Genomic DNA, 12,873 nt, shown 5'->3' on the forward strand with positions numbered 1-12,873 from the left:
TTCCATTCTACGAAGCTCATTAATCTCCCCAACAATCTGCTCATACCTAGCTAGCATCGAAGCATCCACTTGTTCACCTTGTGCCTCCTGCAATTCGGATTCCTTTAATCTGATTTTTTTCTTCACCTCTCCAAAAGAAGTAGCAGCCCACTTCTTCAAATATTCGGCACAGAGCAATACGGGCATGTGGTTCACGTCCCTCCCCATCACTCCAAGCCCTTGCAATAGTCTAACCACAATCCTCTCTAGCTAGCCACATAGACTCAAAGCGGAACAACTTTTTCTTCCCCCCCCCCCCCTTTCGTAGTAATTAATAGTAACAAGCAAAATCGGAGTGTGGTCTGATGAAACTCTGGCAAGGTATTGGACCGAATAATTTGGATGTAAGTCACACCAACTATTATCACCAAGAAACCTATCCAACCTTTCCCTTACCATCGTATCCACATACTCCCTCCGTTTTTAAATACTTGCTCCACTTTCCTTTTCCGACCGTTTTTAAATACTTGCTCCTTTTCTTTATTTGGAAAGCTTTTACAATATTTAATTAATTTCTCTCACCTAGTGGACCCAACAATATTAATTCTATATTCTCTCTTCTTCAATTTCTCTTTTTTACTTTTAGTTTTTTACAATTTTTTATTCTTCCACCAACCCCACTACCTCTATATTTTATTATTTTCACCAACTTCCCCTAAAACTCCGTGCATGGAGAAATTGAGCAAGTTTATTTAAAAACGGAGGGAGTAATTCCATCTTTGCCATGTATAAATGCACCCCTTATACCCAAGGTCGCGGAGCTCACAAAAATCAATGGCCTCTCGAAAAGCATCCATTTGACTCTCCCTTCTAACCGCCCCACCATCCTTCTCCGACATGCTCACAATCTCATTAAAATCACCAAACATAACACAAGGGACACTACAAGATTGTTTCAAACTTTTCATCAAATCCCAAGTTTTGTATTTATTTTCCGCTTCCGGCCAACCATAAATACCGACAGCCATCCAAATGGGAACACCATTCCCATCACAAATATTAGCAGCAAAGTGATGCTCAGAAAAAGACACCATACTCACATTAAGATCACGCCACCAAAAACAAGTACCCCCCGACCTTCCATTACTGCTACGACAAATTCCATTCTCAAACCCGCATCGTCTTTTTATTCTTTCCATGACACTACTATCAGCTTTGGTCTCCATTAAAAACACCACATTTGGCTCTCTCTCCAACACAAATCCCGGAGAATCCTCTTCGTCGTCGGGTTGCCAATCCCGAAAACGTTCCAACTTAATATTTTCATTTTTTTTTGGGAGAAGAAACACGAACAGTAAACAAGAAATCACAAGGAAAATTAATATTCCACTAACAAAGGCACGAATAGTAATGAAGACAGCAGAAAAGAATTGATCCTCATGCACAATATTACAAAATTGCGAACCCTAGGTTGGAGACTCACAATTATTGGAACAAATCAAAACAAAACATCAACGAAATAGAAGTAACTTACGTTCCACGGGCAAAAAATACGATCAATAACGAAGAAAGCAGTAGGAATTAACCTTAATACGACCAAAAATCACGAACTTGCGAACCCTAGACGAGGGACTCACGAGAACCCTACTGCGAGGGACTATTTGCTTAAAAAATAAAATAACCTTTTTTTTACACAATTAAAATAAATTTAATTAATATAAGATTAACAAAATTAACAAAAAAACTATAAATTTTACTCTACTTGTGCATGGAATACTAAAATATATTAACCTTATCAAATTGAGTCTTTTATAAATTAAACTATGTTAGTACTAACAATAGTGGGTTTAGTAACAAGGTTGTAACGTAAGTATTTATATAACATTGGTAAAGTAAATGTTAATAATAATACTCATGATGATAAAGTAAGGAAAGCAAAGTATCAATTTTTTTTTATAGAGCTAAGATTCTTGCAGCAAAAAAGGAGGTTGAAGGAAAGAAGGTGCAGTAGCACCTTCTAGAAGCAAGTCACCACAACAATAGTGTGGCAGCAGCAAGATAGTGGGGAGGCGGCAAAAAGGTGGCAGTTGGCGGTAGAAGTGGTAGTGCGATGGCGGTGTTTATTTGAGCAAACAAGAAAGGAATAGAGGGAGAAGGATAATGCGAGTTTAGGTAGTAGAGGGAGGAGATAATTTGATTTTTTGTTGTGAGTAAATGAGAGTAATTAAGGGTCTATTATAGTGTTTAAGGGGTAGTAAGATAGATTTCAAAGAGGAATGAGATTAGCATTAGAACATGATAAATTTAAGTTTGTTAAATGAATTTGAGAAAAATTTGGTCTAGGTTAATTCATGTTGAAAAATCTAATGAAAAAGATTTGAGGTGAAAATAAGATAGGTGCTAATTTGGTTAGGGAAGATAGAAAGTAAGATAAACTAGGGGATTTAATACTTAAGGTTAAATAAGATAAAGCCATGAGATAAGTAAGCCATCTTGAAACTCACGGCCAAAATTTACTTTTTTTTATTTATTTTTTATTTTTTTGAAAATCATAGTTTAAAATAAATGATTTGATAATTAAATCAAGCTAAAATATATTAGACAATATCAAACTAAAATAGTTTTAAATCATTAAGATAAAATCCATACCACATAAATCTCGAAAATAAAATATGAACCGACCAAGATTATTAATTATTATTATTGATTTTAAATACTTAAATAATTATCTGTTCAAATAATTAAATAATTATTTTTTGCACCAAAATTTAAAATTAATTTTGGCTCCTAATTCAAATAATTGAATAAAATAATTAAGAAAAAATAAAATATGAACCAATCAAGATTATTAATTATTATTATTGATTTTAAAATACTTAAATAATTAATTGTTCAAATAATTAGATACTTATTTTTAGCTCCAAAATTTAAAATTAATTTTGGCTTATAATTGAATAAAAATAATTAATAAGATATTTTTTTAAAATTTGGGGTATTACATCACTTGACAGGTAACGCGACAAATAGGCTTCAACAGATAAACCCTATTTGAGAAATTAAATTTCCAATTTGATAGCTTAGGTCTTAGTTTTGAGAGAACATAGACCTAATCATATTCGTGTTTTTTTCTATCCAAAAGAAAAAAAAAGGGTGATGAGATTGCAAATCATCCAATGACAATTGAGAATGACGAAATAGTAATGTAAATTCTACCACTTATTCTACAAATCATTCTTATAAGCGTCTAATGAAGAAAGAGTTTGCTAATCCCCTTTTCAAGAAAACAAAGACAAAAAATTTGAAGCGAAAAGAAAAGACACAATCAAAGTAAATGATGTCGATAAGTAGCTTATCTTTATAGTACTTCTATAATTTTTGAAAAACTTCTCTAGGGCATCAATGCCAATCTTGGAACTATGGCAAATGCATGGTTTAAAGATGAAGAAAGGGAGCAAAAAATGAATAACAAAGAGAAGATGGTGTTAGAAGAAGTTATGAAGTAGGACGGTGTTTCATCTTTCAAAACTTTAGAAGTGGAAACGATTCTCAAATGGGTGGAAAACATGAGCTTTGAATTATTTTTCAAGCTTTAACTAATAAGTTGAAGAAGCAATATGTTCCAAAAATGTTGTATTTTATAATGCTTTGCTTTAAAACTTTTAATTTGCAGCCTAACCTATATTTGAATTGATGGCATCTTTAACGATTGTATTGAGATATTTATCCAATCAAGTAAAGCTTTGCTCATATGCATTCACTAGGCAAAACTTCCAATTATGAGTGGGTTCAAGAAATTAGATTTAAGTGATTTATTTTCATGGTTACTATCTATTTTTTAATTTAAGAACAATATAGATAATACTTTAATGATTCTTTTCCCCTCTCTTGGTTTCCTTCAATTTTGTTTCCATTGTTCATACCATATGCCCCTTAAGTCAGATTTCCACAAACTTATCTTTGCAACCCAAAATTTAAACTCACAGCTAGTCTACTAACCTATTTCTTACATCTCTAAAAAAATTGCCTCATATAATAAATGAACATTTTAAAAGATTACTCTATACCTTAATTAATAAATTTTCTCAACTACAAAACCGCTTGCTTTCTCTATCTCTATCATCATCGATAATTCTTCCAATCATATCATATCTCATATGTAGTGCTGTCAAATTTCAAACCGAAACCGTTTAACTGTCCGAAACCGACCGACCCAAATGAGAACCGAACCGATTAAAAACCGATTTTTTGAAACCGAAACCGACCCGAACCGTATTTTAGTAAACCCGAAACCGAATCGACCCGAATAATGTTAAACCGTATAAGAACCGAACCCGTTATCAAACCGAACCAAATATAAACCGAACTGAAAGAAAACCGAACCGAAAAAGAACCGAACCGTATCTAACCCGAAACCGGTTCCAACCCGAAACCGTTTAAACTGGCAAAAAACCGCTTACACCGAACCGTTAGCAAACTGCTACCCGTTTGCACCGAAACATTTAAAAACCGAACTGTTTGTAAACCGAACTGGTTATAAACCGAACCGTTTATGAACCAAACCGCTTCTAAATCGAACCGTTTACAAACTTTTTTATATTATTAAATGGATTTTTTTTTTGACGGGAATATAATTAAATGGATTAAATATTAGAAATCTTAGAATATTTTTTTTAAAATAGCAAGGCAAATCATTCATTAAGGATAATCAGTGTTCACAAACAAGAGCAAAACAAGCAGGCTCAGGCCCTGCCTCAAACTATTAGCAACACTACTGCCTCTAGTCATGTATATTAATGATTAAATAAGAAGCATATAATAACCTAATTGTAAACACAATAATACATGAATACACTAACTCTTATAATCTACTTCGTAATAAACTAGTAAGGTCAGTATGACTAAACTTGAAACAGAACATAATATGTATTTATAAAATCAATGAGAATTTGTTTATAATATGATGCCTAAATAGTAAATATGAAATGATTCGCGACTTTATATAAAACTTGTGAACACAAAAGGTTAGCAAGTACTATCAAATTTCAAACCAATGCAAAACCATTTAACTGCCCGAATCCAAACAACTCGATAAACAATTATTTTTTGAAACCGAAAATCGACCCGAACCGTAATTTAGTAAACTTGAAATGGAACCGATATGAATAACGTTAAAGTGGTTAAACCATCGAAGAACCGAACCAGTTATAAACTGAACCGAAAAAGAACCGAACCAGTTAAAAACTGAACCGAAAAAGAACCGAACTGTTTCTAACCCGAAACCGTTTCCAACCGAAACTGTTTGAACCGGGATAAAAACCGTTTACACCGCACCGTTAACAAACCGCAACCCGTCTGCACCGAACCGTTTACTACCCGGACTGTTTACAACCCGAACCGAATTAAAACCGCTTAAGAATAAACCGAAATCGAATCGAACCGATAACTATTTAAACCGAACCAAAACCGACCCTTGAGACAATTAAACCGATTTCAAACCGACCCGATTGAATACCGAACCGATTTCAAACCGAACCGAAACCGAACTGTCAAACCGTTTTGACAGTGCTACTCATATGTTCAAATTTACACTTGCTTCTTAAAAACTTGAAATTAACGTATGAGACAATTTTTTAACGACGAATGAATGAGAGTACAAGTCCAAACATTTTGTCCATTGGGCTAGTAAATCAAAGGCCCACCTTAAACATCAAACTTCTGAATTCTGATTCTCTCTCTCTCTCTCTCCTGTTTGGGTCTTCTCTTCTGCTTTCTTGACACTTTGCGCATCTTCTTCTCCGGCGATCCCAAAACCTCCATTAACGGACCTTCTTCTTCTTCTCTGAAACTCCATCTTCAACAACCCTAATTAATTCTCTTACAATTTTTCATTCTCTCTCCTCTTCGATTCATCTTTGAGGAGGATTGAGAATATTGAGGGATGATTACGAGGCATAATCTAGCGGAGCAGCTCAGAGAGTACCAGGTTCGATCCAAACATGATTGGGCTTCTGCTTCTTTCTTCTCTTCCACTTCCAATTTCACTTCTAGGTATCATTCTTTGATTGATTACTCACTTTTATTTCGATTTTAATTTTTTAATTTTTCAATTTTTGTGTTGGGTTTTTATGATCTGATCGCGAATTTCGTTTCTCTTTTAGATCTGTAACGATATTTTGTTTGAGAATTTGGTTTGATTTGTGTTATTTTTGATTTAAAACTTGAGAATTTTAGTTTTGAGTGAAATTGAAAACTTTTAGGGTTTGTTGAGATTGAGGAAATTTGAATATTTGGTCGATAGATTGGGGTATATATTTTTTGGTGATCTGTGGATATGGCTATATTACACTTTATATTGCTCGAGGAGTCTATTGGATGATTTTTTAATTTGATATATTTCTGTTGATAATGAGCTGATCAGAGCACACCCGAGTGTTCAGGAGACGAGGCTTTAGATATGTAGTTTGGTCCATTTTTTTTGAAAAATAATTCGATACAATTCATAGTGTTGTAGTGTTGCTTTATATGTAGCCCTCTGTCGATTTCTCTTAGGATTTGTCATTTGATTCTGCTTCTATTGGAGGCAATTCATGACGTGAAGAAACAAATGATAGGAAATTGGTTGTACTGAGCTTTATGTTTTGATTGATTTTAAATCGTGTTTACTTTGAGCTTTCATGTGTATAAGTCGTGTTCAGTGTAGTTTCAGATCTATTAAATTTAAGTTGTTCACATACTTGATTTCTTGTGATAATGCTTTTCATTTCTCTTTACTCAAAGACGAAACATAAGGTATTTGCCGTTTCTAGCATATGTTGAAATACATTGGCCTAGCTACAAGGTGTTGGAGGTTTGTCTTCCATGGTAGTCGTTTTTGATAGAACTTTAAGCTTGATTGTTGCTTCAAAAGAACCAAGATATAGACAAAATAAAAGGCCTTAACCCACTTTATATATGCCAACCCCTTTGTAAGCTTTGATTAGGAAAAGTAGAGGTATGCTCTAATGCTCTAGCAAATGCACATGCATGCGCGTGCGGGGGCTTGCTGGGGCATGTGGCATGGCACGGAGCGACGCGTTTACGGGTGTAGGTGTCTTTTTAGTGCTGGTGGGAATAATTATTGTCTTAATGGTATAACGTCCACATTCAATGTTCCAACTAACAGTGTTTGAAAAAGCGCGAGCGCTAAGGCGCAAGTCAATAGGGGGTAAGCGGTTTTTTTGGCCTGGCGAGGCGTTTTCAATAAGGCGCACGAGAGGCGCCCGAGGCGCACTATAAGCGCCCGAGGAAGCGCACCCGAGGCTCATCCGAAGCAATTTCTGCCAATCTTTTTTGCTGTTTATATAGTGTGCCTCACTTCAAAGAGGCGCGAGGCACACTAAGGTGGGCCTTAGGCAGTTAGGCACACCTAGGCTCTGCATAACCCTTATCGCTTCAGCGCGCCTTGAGCTTTTTTAAACATTGCCAACTAATTGGTTACCCTCGGTTGTTCTCCTAGGAGTTTTGAAAAACATGTCACTGGACTATTCTTGCATTATATGACTACTCCCTTGTATTTGATCTATTGTAAGTCTAATAATGCTGAAGATATTTGGGATGCCCTAAAAACCTAGAATGATACTAATGATTTTGGAACCAAGAAATATGCCTATAGTAATTGACTCGTTGGCTAGAATTTTATATGACAGATGTTAAAAATTTTATTAATCAAGTGCAAGAATATGAACATTTTTGTGCTTATATTATTGTGGTGGGTATGGAAATTTGGGATCCTTCTAAGCCAACTACCACCGTTTTGGGAAAGTTATATCCATTCCAAGTGAATTGCCTTCTTGAAAATTTATTTATGAAGAGTGATTCAGTGGTCAAGTGTATATAGCAATCAAAACGAAGGTCTTTGATTTGATTCCCATTAATTGCCTTTTTAAAATGTCAGAAGTAATAGCTAACAACAAATAATATTCGAATGAGCCTATTTGATTATGTTCTGGCGTGAACTAACTTGCGACCATAAAGTCCAATTTGCCATGCACGATACACAACTCCATCTCTTCGGTGTATGTCGAATATATAGATTGAAAACGCTAGGAATAGTAGCCTAAATGATGAAGGATAATGACATTGAATATGAAAATAAGTTGTATTTTCCGTTGTAGAGAAGTTAGGTTTGTATAATCTTAATCGTGAAGGTTATCAAGTTAGCTTTAATCAGGGAGAATGGCTAGCTATTTTGGGGAAAGATACCAATCAGAAAAATGACTAGCATAACTTAGGGAGTGTAACCAATCAGAAGGGATATCTGTAACAATCACGAATCGTTGAAACCTTGAATGTGGATGCCTTACACTTAAGGCAAAATGATTCGAATCAGCGATAAAAAAAGACACCTGGGAACGCGCGTCATGCCCTTGCCGGACGTAGTCCATCTGTCCATGTGCGTGCATACCTTTGGTTCCTATAATCAAATTTAACAAGGACTTGACATATATAAAATGGGTAAAAGTCTTTTGTTTTGTTTATGTGGAACACTTAGCTAGGTGTCGGATAGAATTAGCCAAAGCACCTTTTTGATGATACAACATTACTAATTCTTAGATATAGAAACACCACTAGGAATAATTAAGAGGAACCTTGGATACAATAACACCACCGATGGTCAAGGAGGTGAGCTGAATCTAATAACACTCAAAGTGTTTGATTAATCCTAGCTTCACCAAAGGTTCGCCAAACGCGGCTCATAAACTAGAAATGATGGTCTTTGGGATTCTGTTTAGACGTAAGATTTCTTGAAAATAGAGATCAGGCATGTCATCATTAGTTTTATTGCATGAAACAAAGTGAGCTATCTTCGAGAATCGATCAACACAACCACGATAGAATCTTTGTTGCGCTAGATACCTGACAACAAAATCCATACTAACATCTTTCTAAGGAGCATTGGCCATAAGCAATGTTGTATAGAGATCAGTGTTTTGACCACGAACGAGCCTTGGCAACATACGCTCGACATCGCTTGACATGTCAGTAAATGTCACGAACCATGTGTGGCCAATAGAATGCAATGCTAGGCACTGACATGATGGCAGAAAATAAGTAGATTGATGATGATTATAGTATTAAGATGAGAATTACACTAGATTAAATGATAATTCTACTTTTAAGAGGTGTATTCTCTCCAAGTATGAGCTTTTGAGAGACTCACACTATCTCAATAACAAACCTCACAATATTCAACATATCCTTCTTCCTCCTCATGAGTTCTATTTATAGAAAATCTCTCATAACAAACTTCTAACTTATTCCCCAAATCACTACTAGTAGACTATGACTAATATGCTCTTCTCCCAAATATTAATTCCTTGCACAGTAATTCTTTGTTGCAATGCCTAATGTCTTATCACGGCCAAAATGCCCAACATGTCATTCATGTAGTACCATCTCGCGTAGTGAACATCTTGGCAAATTGATTTCCTTTGAATAAGTAACCTTCTTGTGAATGGAATAAGCGGTGAGGGCCTTCTGCACAATTCTTCCAAATTTCCAAAGGTCTTCATTGTCTTCATATAAATCTCTGAGAACCTTAAAACCATTGAGTTTGACTTGGAGAGCAAGGCATGTCTCCTACTTAAGGCATCAGCAACTTTGTTGGAGATTTTGTCAGCTGCTCATTGACCCATGATCAAAGTAGAGCATAAACTCTTTAGCCGAAGGATAATGGCTCTAGGGTTTGTACAAGTTCATAAAATTATGTTTTGTATGTTGAGTACTTGTGCTTTGATTCATTTGTTAAGAAAGCTATTGGTCATCTCAGCCTCGACCTTGCTAGTATCCATCTCAATCTCGTTGCTAGAAACAATATATCCAAGAAATGCCACCTTGGTTGTAAGAAAGTGGCATTTCCTTAAGTTGGCATACTTTTGTTCATGAAGAACTTGAAAAAGTTGTTGCGGATGCTCCATATGCTCTTCTTCTATACGCAAGGATGTCATCATAATAAACAACTATGAACATGCCAATAAAAGGGCGAAATCCCGAAATACGCGATTCATTAATTGCATAAATGTGCTAGAAAGGATTGGAGAAAATGCATATAAGATCGAGCTACTGGGAATACATCATTTCCGCTAGTGACTTGTCCCCATATTATGAGACTGAGGAAAAGCAAAGACATCCAAGTGGGGGAGTTTAACAAAGTTTGACTAACTCTAAAAGCCTTTCATGTTGACATCCATACCCTCATGTTGCAATGTCAAATTTTTAACAATAAAATTTAAACTCTGTCGCTTGCATTAAATTAGGTTGTTGTAATAGTATCCAAAATAAGGCTATATACAGTGATGGATATAAATCGTAAAAACTCCGGCTTTTGCAAATGAAATATAATTAAACACTTTGAGTGTTCTTAGGTTGAGTTCACCTCCCTAACCCTTAGTGTTATTGATCCAAGGTTCCTCTCAATTATTCCTAATGGTATTTCTGTTTTTTAAATTTAGTAGAGTTGTATCGCCGGTGTAGCCGACCGATGTGGTGATTTGACTAATTCTATCTGACCCTAGGATAGAATTATTCCTAGTGGTGTTGCTATATCTATGAATTAGATAGGGGTTGGATATAATTAGAAATGTGAGGAATTCAAATTTTGGGGAATCGCCAAATTTAGAAATGTGAGGAATTTAAACTTTGGGATGCCGCTCGATTTTGAGTGTTTTTTTATTTTCCTTTTTTTTTCCCCAAATTGTCTATCATCCGCAGTGAAGATTTTCCTAAAATGAATTTTGGGCTTGAATTTTATACACGTCCATGGTTGATAGAAATGTTATGGGCATGGGTTTTGGAATATCAATCAATAGTTTCCCACCCATTAATAGAGTGTAATTGCATGCTTGATTATCTGGCTGGTTGTTTTGTAGGTAACTAATTCTAGATAAGATGATGAGAGTCAAGTCTCTTTGATTTTATTTTTTATAGCACTATACTTATATGAAATATTAACTTAAGTAATACATAGTATTAACTATTATTGGTCTTCTCAAAACAACCCGATCAATTGAATAGCTTACAGTAGTCCCAAGTCCCAACTATTGTTCTACACTTCCTATAGTAGTTAAAGTGCTTATTTGGTTGCATTTAGGAATGGGCTATGGTAATTTGCATTTCATAGCTACAAACGTCTTTCTTATATTTCATAGCTAAAAACTTCTTTCTTATATTTCATAGTTAATAACTTCTTTCTTATATTTCCTAGGAGTTTGCTAAACTTGTTTTGTTGACATAAGGGAATTTGCATTTCATGTGAATTGTGAATGACCAAAGTGGAGTTAGGTAATTAACTTCCCATGATATGTGGGAATTCAAATTTTCTCGAAAGTTGTAATTCTTCAGTGTTGCAAACTTTATGTTAACTAAGCAAGGGACCTTTCTTTTTTTAAAATTCCTTCCTCAATTTCCCCTTTGCCTTTCCGTTCCTTTACTAGGCCAAAAAATTGCTTCTCAATCCATTTTCCAGCTGTGAACTCTATGAACTACCTTCCAAAATTTCCCTACCTGCCTCCCCATCCCTCTACCATATGTCTTATTAACCAAGGGATCATAACAGAAGAAAAGGTGGGTATTGGCTAGGGTTTGTTCGTGGGCCCATGTCAGTAGTTTGGTACTGGATGGCTGTCTGCTGGTGCTGAATATGTCAAAAAGGCTCTTAGTTATGGATTTTAAAAAATTTTGCACTGGCTGGGGTTTGTTCATGGGCCCATGGCAGTAGTTTGGTACTGGATGGTTGGCTGCTGGTGCTTAATATGTCAAAAAGGCTCATGGTTATGCATTTTGTACCAGGGGGTGGAGAGAAGGGAAGAGAGAATTTAGTGGTTAGGGTAGGGAGTGGTGAAGTTTTGTGCTATGGTTGTTTTGGCATGGGGGACAGGGTGTGTGAGCTAGAGAGAAAGCAAAGATGTCATTTTTTTCCTTAAACAATACTAATGGTCTCAGGTAGTTTTGGGAAGGATATGGCTTATAATTGAATAATTCAAAGTTATGTAATAGTTTGGTTGTTGGAATGATTTTGAGAAGGCCACTAACAGTTGCGATTATTGTTTATCCATTTTCTATTGTCAGTAGCTACCTCTTCTATATTTATCTTGCTAATGATTGGTGAATTTTGGTTCACGACCCCACTTATGAGATTAAGGCTTTGATTGATTGATTTGTGAAATTAACATCTTCAAAGTAGGTTCATGTTTTTATTTTATTTTTTATAGAATGTCTTCAACATGTTTCCATTTTAAAACATGATAGGAAATAACTATGGTTTGCAAGAAGTATACTGCTTATATTCCCTTGATTTTTTCTGTTGGCTATAGTAACTGTAGGCTACAGAACACAAGGAAGGTGGGATTTAATACTTAATAGAGAGGATAGCAAGTGAGGTTCGTGTTAGAAAATGTAGGAAAAAGTTTGAAACTAATTAGGTTTGTGTAAGAAGTAAGTAGGAGAAGGGGTTTGTATGGGATATTAATTATGTAACAGTGTAGCCCCCCCCCCCAAAAAAAAAAAAAAAAAAAAAAAAAAGAAGCTGACTATGGAGTGAAAGTGTGCTTGCTTGCTTGAACGCCTTAATCCCATAAGTGTGGTCAGCTACATGAACCAACACGAATACTTCCCAGGTATTATTCTCAATCGTTATGGGTCATGTCATGTGATGTGACAAAGTTTGACAATGGCTGCCACTGGCCTACTGTAACCCTCCTTTATCCAAGCTTGGGACTGGCTGGGGGGGGGGGGGGGGGGGGAACTCAGTGGCGGAGTTGGAGTGAAAGTGTAACTAATAAAAAAAAATTTATTGCAGAAAGTCTAACTCACTCTCTCACACACACACACACACACACACACACACAACATAGGGAG

This window comes from Chenopodium album, chromosome 18 (assembly GCF_948465745.1).
Source record: "Chenopodium album chromosome 18, dcCheAlbu1.1, whole genome shotgun sequence".
In the NCBI taxonomy this organism is placed as follows: Eukaryota; Viridiplantae; Streptophyta; class Magnoliopsida; order Caryophyllales; family Amaranthaceae; genus Chenopodium; species Chenopodium album.